Source organism: Camelus ferus, chromosome 32 (assembly GCF_009834535.1).
Source record: "Camelus ferus isolate YT-003-E chromosome 32, BCGSAC_Cfer_1.0, whole genome shotgun sequence".
NCBI classification, from domain to species: domain Eukaryota; kingdom Metazoa; phylum Chordata; class Mammalia; order Artiodactyla; family Camelidae; genus Camelus; species Camelus ferus.
The window spans coordinates 2,472,242-2,478,987 of record NC_045727.1 but is presented as its reverse complement, the minus strand read 5'-3'; positions in this window follow the sequence as shown (position 1 = coordinate 2,478,987).

The window sequence follows — 6,746 nt, the reverse complement described above, 5'->3', positions numbered from 1 at the left end:
GGTGAGAAGGTCCCCCACTGCAGCTCTGGCCCCTCCTGCACCGCCATGTGGCCCTGACTTTGTGCAGGACTTGCTCACAGGGATGGTTGCCTCCCATGGTCATGAGAGCTGCATTCATTAAGCACCAGCTGGATACTGTGGGCGGGTGGTGTTGGCCTGGGTCCTGGCTGAGGACGCCAGTTTGCCGCGTCCCTGACTTTGGGAGGCTCTGGCCCGTGGCAGAGACTCTGAGGGGTCAGCCCACAGGTGAATTGCAACTTTGTCTTGACTTGTCTTAGCTCGTGGTCAGGCTGGAGCCAGAACCATCTGGGGCCCTTTCCCCCCAGCAACTTGGGCAGTTCCCTCCGTCTCAGATCAGACTCCCTCCCCGAGTGGAGTTTTTTCTTTTTTCCCTGTCCAGTCTCACTTCCTCCTCTCCTCTTGTACCTTAAACTCGGCCCTGGGTGAGCCGCTGACGGGGGCAGTGGGTGTGGGATGATTGTTCTAGCGAAGCCTGTACCAAACCTCACCCCACTGACCGACCTGGAGGCAAACGTTCTCTCCTTTTTGTTTCGTCTGACTCTCCTCCCCACTCTGTTCCTTTTTAACGTGTTTCACGGTTTTTACCAGGATTAGTTGCTCAGCGAAATAAAATTCCTGATATGGAGAGAACAAATCATTAAGGTCTTGTTTGCTTAACAGCAACAGCAAAAGCCTGAGTGGGCAGGCTCACTCTCTCCTGTGCACTCTGTGGTCTGTCCCCAGGTCTCAGTCTCTGGGTGAAGGTCCCTTCCTTCCAGACCTGTCTCTGGATCTCTCCCTTACTCTCCCACTCTTGTCTCCACCCCCTGGATCTCTGTCTCAGGCATTCTGTTTTATCTGCTCTGTCTCTTCCAGGGGACTGTCTGTCTGCGGAGCTGTGAGAGCTGCTTCATCAAGGAGCAGTCATGCCCAAGGATGGGAAATGTCGGCTTTACTGGCAGTCACTGGGCACCACCTGTGTGCTGGGCCCTGCGCGGCAGTGACTCAAACTTGACCCTTTCCCTCCAGGCAGATAAGCAGGTGCACTAGGATGCCAACACAGTTCGGAGTTAGGGGAGAGATGTGTTTTGATGGTAGGGGTCAAGGAGGCTTCTAGGATGGTGGAGGAAGCCGGAGCATGGGACTGAGAGGCTCACTTTTCCTTTTTGGTGCTAAGGAGTGGCTGGAGGTTTCTGAGCCAGGACTGTGCTGGACTGGGGGGCAGTGTTGCCAGTGAATGGCATGGGTTGGAAAAAGCCAGACTGGAGGTGGGGGCAGGGCCACTATGGAACTGGACATTAGGTCAAGCGGGAGGCCAGGAGTTGGCAAGAGGGCCCGTGTGCCCTCAGGTAATGTGAAGGTAACCAGTACTGCAGCCAGGTGGAATGGGGACAGGTTGGGGCGAGGAAGGCAGGCAGAGAAAGCTCTGGTTCAGGTCCAAGTCTGGACCAAGGCAACAAGTGTCATGGAAGTCCATGGTTTGGCTGAGGAGGGATTGCAGATCCTAAAAGCCAAGTTTACCCCCCACCTGCCTGGTGATGCACTGCATATTTCCCTCCAGGGGCTCACAGTAGCTGCTGGCTGCCTTTGCCAGTTGTATCCCCTCTCTTTCCATTAGGGGTCTCCCTCACCCACTCTCAGTCCCAAGGGTGGCCATGTGACCCAGGTCCCTCCCCCTGGCAACAGAAATTGGTATAGGAATCATCACATGACCCAAAGTGACCCAATAAGAGTCGGCCCTGGGATTTTTGTGGGAACTGTTGGGAAAGAGTTCTGCTAGAGTGCTGGCTGGAGTTGTTAAATGGAGCTGCTGGGGCCACCTTCACTCCAAGGTGGGGAGAAGCCTGCCTGAGAATGAAGCCAGCTGAAAGACGGTGAGTGTGAGCTTCCTGGGACAGCGTCTGAGCACATGGTCCCAGCTAGCCCTGAAACCAGCTTTTCAGTTTCATGAGCCAATGAAAGTCCGTGATCGTTTAGGTCAGGTTTCCCTGGGTCTTTCCCCACCTGAGCCCCTACCCCTCCATCCAAGGGCTTGGAGCGCCCCCTGGACAAATCCAGAAGGAGGGCTGTTGGCCAGTAGAGTAGCTCTGGCTCCTGACAGGGTATCCTTCTCTTGGAAGGAGTGTGTCTTTCCTCCAAACTTTGCCTTTTCAGTGCTCTCATGTGACAAACTTGGACATTTTGCAGCTGAGGACAAGGAAATAAGCAGAAACTAACATGAACCTGTTTTGGACTTCCGAAGCAGCCTCTTCTAAAATCCTCAGAGTTCCAGCACTCCAGAGCTGTGTGACCTCAGGTAAATATCTTAACCTCTCTGGGCCCTGGCTTCCCCATCTGTAAAATGGGAAAAATAATAGTGCCCACTTAAGTTGCCGTGAGGATGAACACATGTGAATTAATCTGTGTTGAGTACTCAGGACAAGCCCTGGCACATGGCAAATATCAATAAACGTTAGCCACTATTGTTAATACTACTGTAGTTGTTACCCCAAGCACACCTAGACTCCATCTGGACTCCAGCCGCTAGAAAACGCAGCACAGGGAAAGGCAGAATCGCCCACCCTCAGCTGCTTTGGGCTTGCTCTCTGAGTTAGGCGTTGCTCTCTGAAGACTCATCTCTTTCCCAAACGCTGGAGTTACCCACCCAGCTTGCCCCAGATGATCCATGGCCTGAGTCGTGCCTCGGGGGATGAGGACAAGCCCACCAGGAAGCAGGCAGAGGGGACGACTTGCCCGGCCAAGGGAAGGGCTTGAGCAAAGGGCTGGAAGCTTGACGGCACATCCTTGCCGCAGGCACTGGCTGCTCAGGAAAGCAGGCCCAAGCAGGGAGCCTCAGGGCCGGAGCCTCACAGGAATAGTTCGCTGGGGACTCATTCTTCCAGCTTCTCTGCATCATTGCTCTCCCTCCACAGGCTCTTGGGGGAAAGGCCTCCGAGAGGCAAGGACCAGGATGTGGTGCCAGGCCTGTGGGTTTTGTCTCCTGGGATTCCCCTGGGATCCTGGTGCCCTAGGATGCACTGGGTGACTTGGAGTCAGCGGCTTTCTCGCTTGAAACTTGGGCGGAAATAACAATCTGCAAACAAACAAAAAGCAAAATAACAAATTGCTTTTCATCAGAGAATCTGAGGAGACTCTTAAACCCCGCTCTTTTCTCCCTTAGGGCTCCCTCAGTTATGAGCTCATTTGACCTCCTTGCCACCATGAATGGTAGTTTACAGCAGGGGCCAACCCTCCCCCCATTATACAGACTGGAAAACTGAGGCCAGGGATGTGACTGCAGGACCCAGCCTGTCTTGCACTAGACCAGGAGTCAGCAGATCCAGCCTGTTAGCTGTTTTTGTAAATAAAGTTTTATTAGCACACAGCCACACTCATTCTCTTAGATACTGTCCCTGACTGCTTTCATGATACAACAGCGGAATTGGGTAGTTGCATCAGAGACTGTATGGCTTGCAAAGTCGAAAATATTTACCATTTGGCCGTTTACAGAAAAAGTTTGCCAACCCCTGCAAGTAACCGCTAATTTCCCGCTGAAAAACTGAAATTAAAAGAATATGATAGTATTAATGGTAATAATACCTATTACGTGCCAGGCACCATGCAAGACTTCTCTGAAGTTTTTCATTGGAAGGGTGTAGCTCAATGAATTTTCACTGAATACACCTGCAAAACCAGCACCTGGGTCAAGAAACAGAATCTTATCAGCCCCCCAGGAGCCCCTCTCCTGTCCCTTCCAGTCACTACCCCTTGGAAGGTAACTGGTACCTGATGTCTCTCTGCACAGACGTCTTCTAAACATTAAAGTTTCCTGAACTTTTTTCAAAATGTAGACTAGATAAACAAGATTATATGGTATAGCACAGGGAAATATATACAAGATCTTATGGTAGCTCACAGCGAAAATAAAAACATGACAATGAATATATGTATGTTCATGTATAACTGAAAAGTTGTACACTGGAATTTGACACAACATTGTAAAATGACTATAACTCAATAAAAAGATGTTAAAAGTTTTCTGAACTTTACATTCATGGACTCGTACAGAATGTGTTCTTCTGTGTCTGTTTCTTTCACTCAGTGTGATGTTTGTGAGATTCCTACATATTGCTGTGTGTCATTGGAGTCTGATCTCAGTGCTGGAGGATAGTCCATGCTGGGGGGACATGGCATTCTGCTGCTGGGCGCTCGGTCTGTTTCCAGTCACCATGGAGTATTACGAACATGCAGGATATTGGACTGAGTTTACCCCGGCTTCAACCCTGAGAGGGGGACCAGTTAGCCTCATTGTATGGATATGAAGACAGGTTAGAAACCACGGTGCCGTGAGGAGACAGGGCAGGCGGGGAAAGCCCTCCGCACGGGTGTCCTTGCTCTCCTGGCTTTCTGGCTTCCCTGTTAAGATTCTGGGTTAAAATCCCGCTGTGACTGTATGATCCCACTTATATGAAATTTCTAGAAAAGCAAAACTGGAGACAAGGTCGAAATCTGAGGCTGGGAGCAAGGATTAACTGCAAGAAGGCACGAACGAGGGAATGATTTGCAGGTGACCTGATTGTGGGGATAATTACACAACTGTATGAACTTACAAAGCCCATTGAATTGTACACTTGAAATTGGTGAATTTTATGGGTGAATTTTATGGGATGTAAATTATACCTCAATAAAGCTAAAAAAAAAATAATAATTCCAAAGAGGGGAGGGTACAGCTCAGTGGTAGAGTGCATGCTTAGCATGCATGCAGTCCTGGGTTCAATCCCAGTAGCTCCATTAAAAGATACGTAAATAAATAAGCCTAATTGCCTCCCCCCAAAATAAAGAATAAAAAAAAAATCCCAAACTGCCAGACGTCTATTTCTTCACCCTCTGTGCTTGGATTTCCCTTACAGGTGTAAGGCTGGCTGTGCAAACTGTCCCAGGCTGTTCAGCACGGAACGCTTCCAGCTCCCCACCAGCACGGCCTCTCCCTGTAAAGGCAGGGGGATCTCCCTGGCCAGAGGTGACATCTGAAGCAATCGGGATCCTGTTTGGCTTTGCTGTATCGGACCTGCCGCCCGATGGGGGCCAGAGAGCCACGCGCAGCGGATGCACCAGCCCTAAACTGTTTCTTCAAGTAGTCCCCAGAGATGGCCGCTGCCTTTCAGTCTCTGCACTTGTTTATTTTCAAAGGGATGTTGCCAGACCGCTCGGCCACCCCTGCCCTTTCATGGTTTGTTTTATGCAAGGGAGTTCAGGAAGAAAGAGAGGAGGTAAAGTGACCTGAAAACAATTATTCTGACAGCAAAGGATGGCAACAGGCCCCAGCTGTTAGGTTTGAGGGATGTGTAGGGCCAGGGTGCCCCCTTGCTGCCCCCAGCCCCCAGAACACCAGGAATCCTAATTGTGTTAATAATCATTGCAAATATTCAACAATTGACATGGGAATAGTTGGGCGTCCACGTGCAAAAGGAATGAACCTCGGCCCATACCTTACATCTTATTGCAAAATTCACTCAAAATGGATCATAGACCAAAATGTCACTCTAAAAATGCTAGAGGAAAACACAGGAGAAGATCTTTGTGACCTGGGATTAGGCAAAGCTTTTTGAGACATGACATCAAAGCGCTAACTATAAAAGAAGAAGAACTGATGAATTGGACTTCATCAAAATTAAAAATTTCTGCTAAAGACACTGTTAAGAGAATGAAAAGACAAATCACGAGCTGGCAGACAATCTTTGCAAAACCCTTATCTGATAAAGGACTTGTGTCTAGAATATATAAAGAACTCTCAAAACTCAATAATAAGAAAGCAAAACCCCCTGCCCCCCGCCTCTGGAAAAAAAAAAAAACCTAGCAAAATATTTACAAAGACATTTCATCAAAGAAAACATATGGAAGGCAAATAAGCACACGAAAGATGCTGAACACCATGAATTATTAGAGCAATGCAAATTAAAACTACAATAAGATGTCACTATAGACCAGTAGAAGGGCTAGAAAGACCAGAATACCAACTACTGGTGAAGATGCAGAGCAACTGGAAGTCTCCTCCGTTGCTGGTGGGAGGGTGAAATGGTACAGCCATTTGGAAAATTACTTGGCAGATCCCTAGAGAGTTAAGCCTAAACCTCTCGTACAACCTGGCCATCCCACTCCTAGCTATTCACTTAAGAGAAATTAAAATGTACAAAAGCCTGCTGTGAATGTTTCTAGTGGCCCCGTTCGTAATCACCAGAAACTGGAAACAACCAGAATGGCCTTCTAGTGATGAGTGGATAAACAAACTGTGGTACAGTCATAAAATGAAGTCAGCAATAAAAAGGAATGAACTACAGATACCCTCGGCAAGAGGGAAGCATCTCAGAGGTGTGATGCTGAGTGAAAGAAGCCAGACTCAAGGCTGCTTCCTGAATGATTCCACTTATGTGACATCTGGTAAGGGTAAAACAACAGGGACAAGAAGCAGATCCGGGGTGGACAGGGGCTGGGGGGGAGAGGGGTTGACTGCCAAGGGGCAAGAAGGAGTTTGTGTGAGAGAGGGTTGGAACTAGTCCACATCTTGACCGTGGTGGTGATTACATGACTGTATATGTTTGTCAAAAGCGGTGAAATTGTATACCATAAAGAGAAAAACTTTATGTACATGACACCCCCAGCAAAACAAAAAGAAACAAAATGATAATAAACCACACAGCACCACATGCACTTTTTGAAGCACTTTACATGCATGAACTCAATCCCCACAACGACCCAAAGAAGCAGGT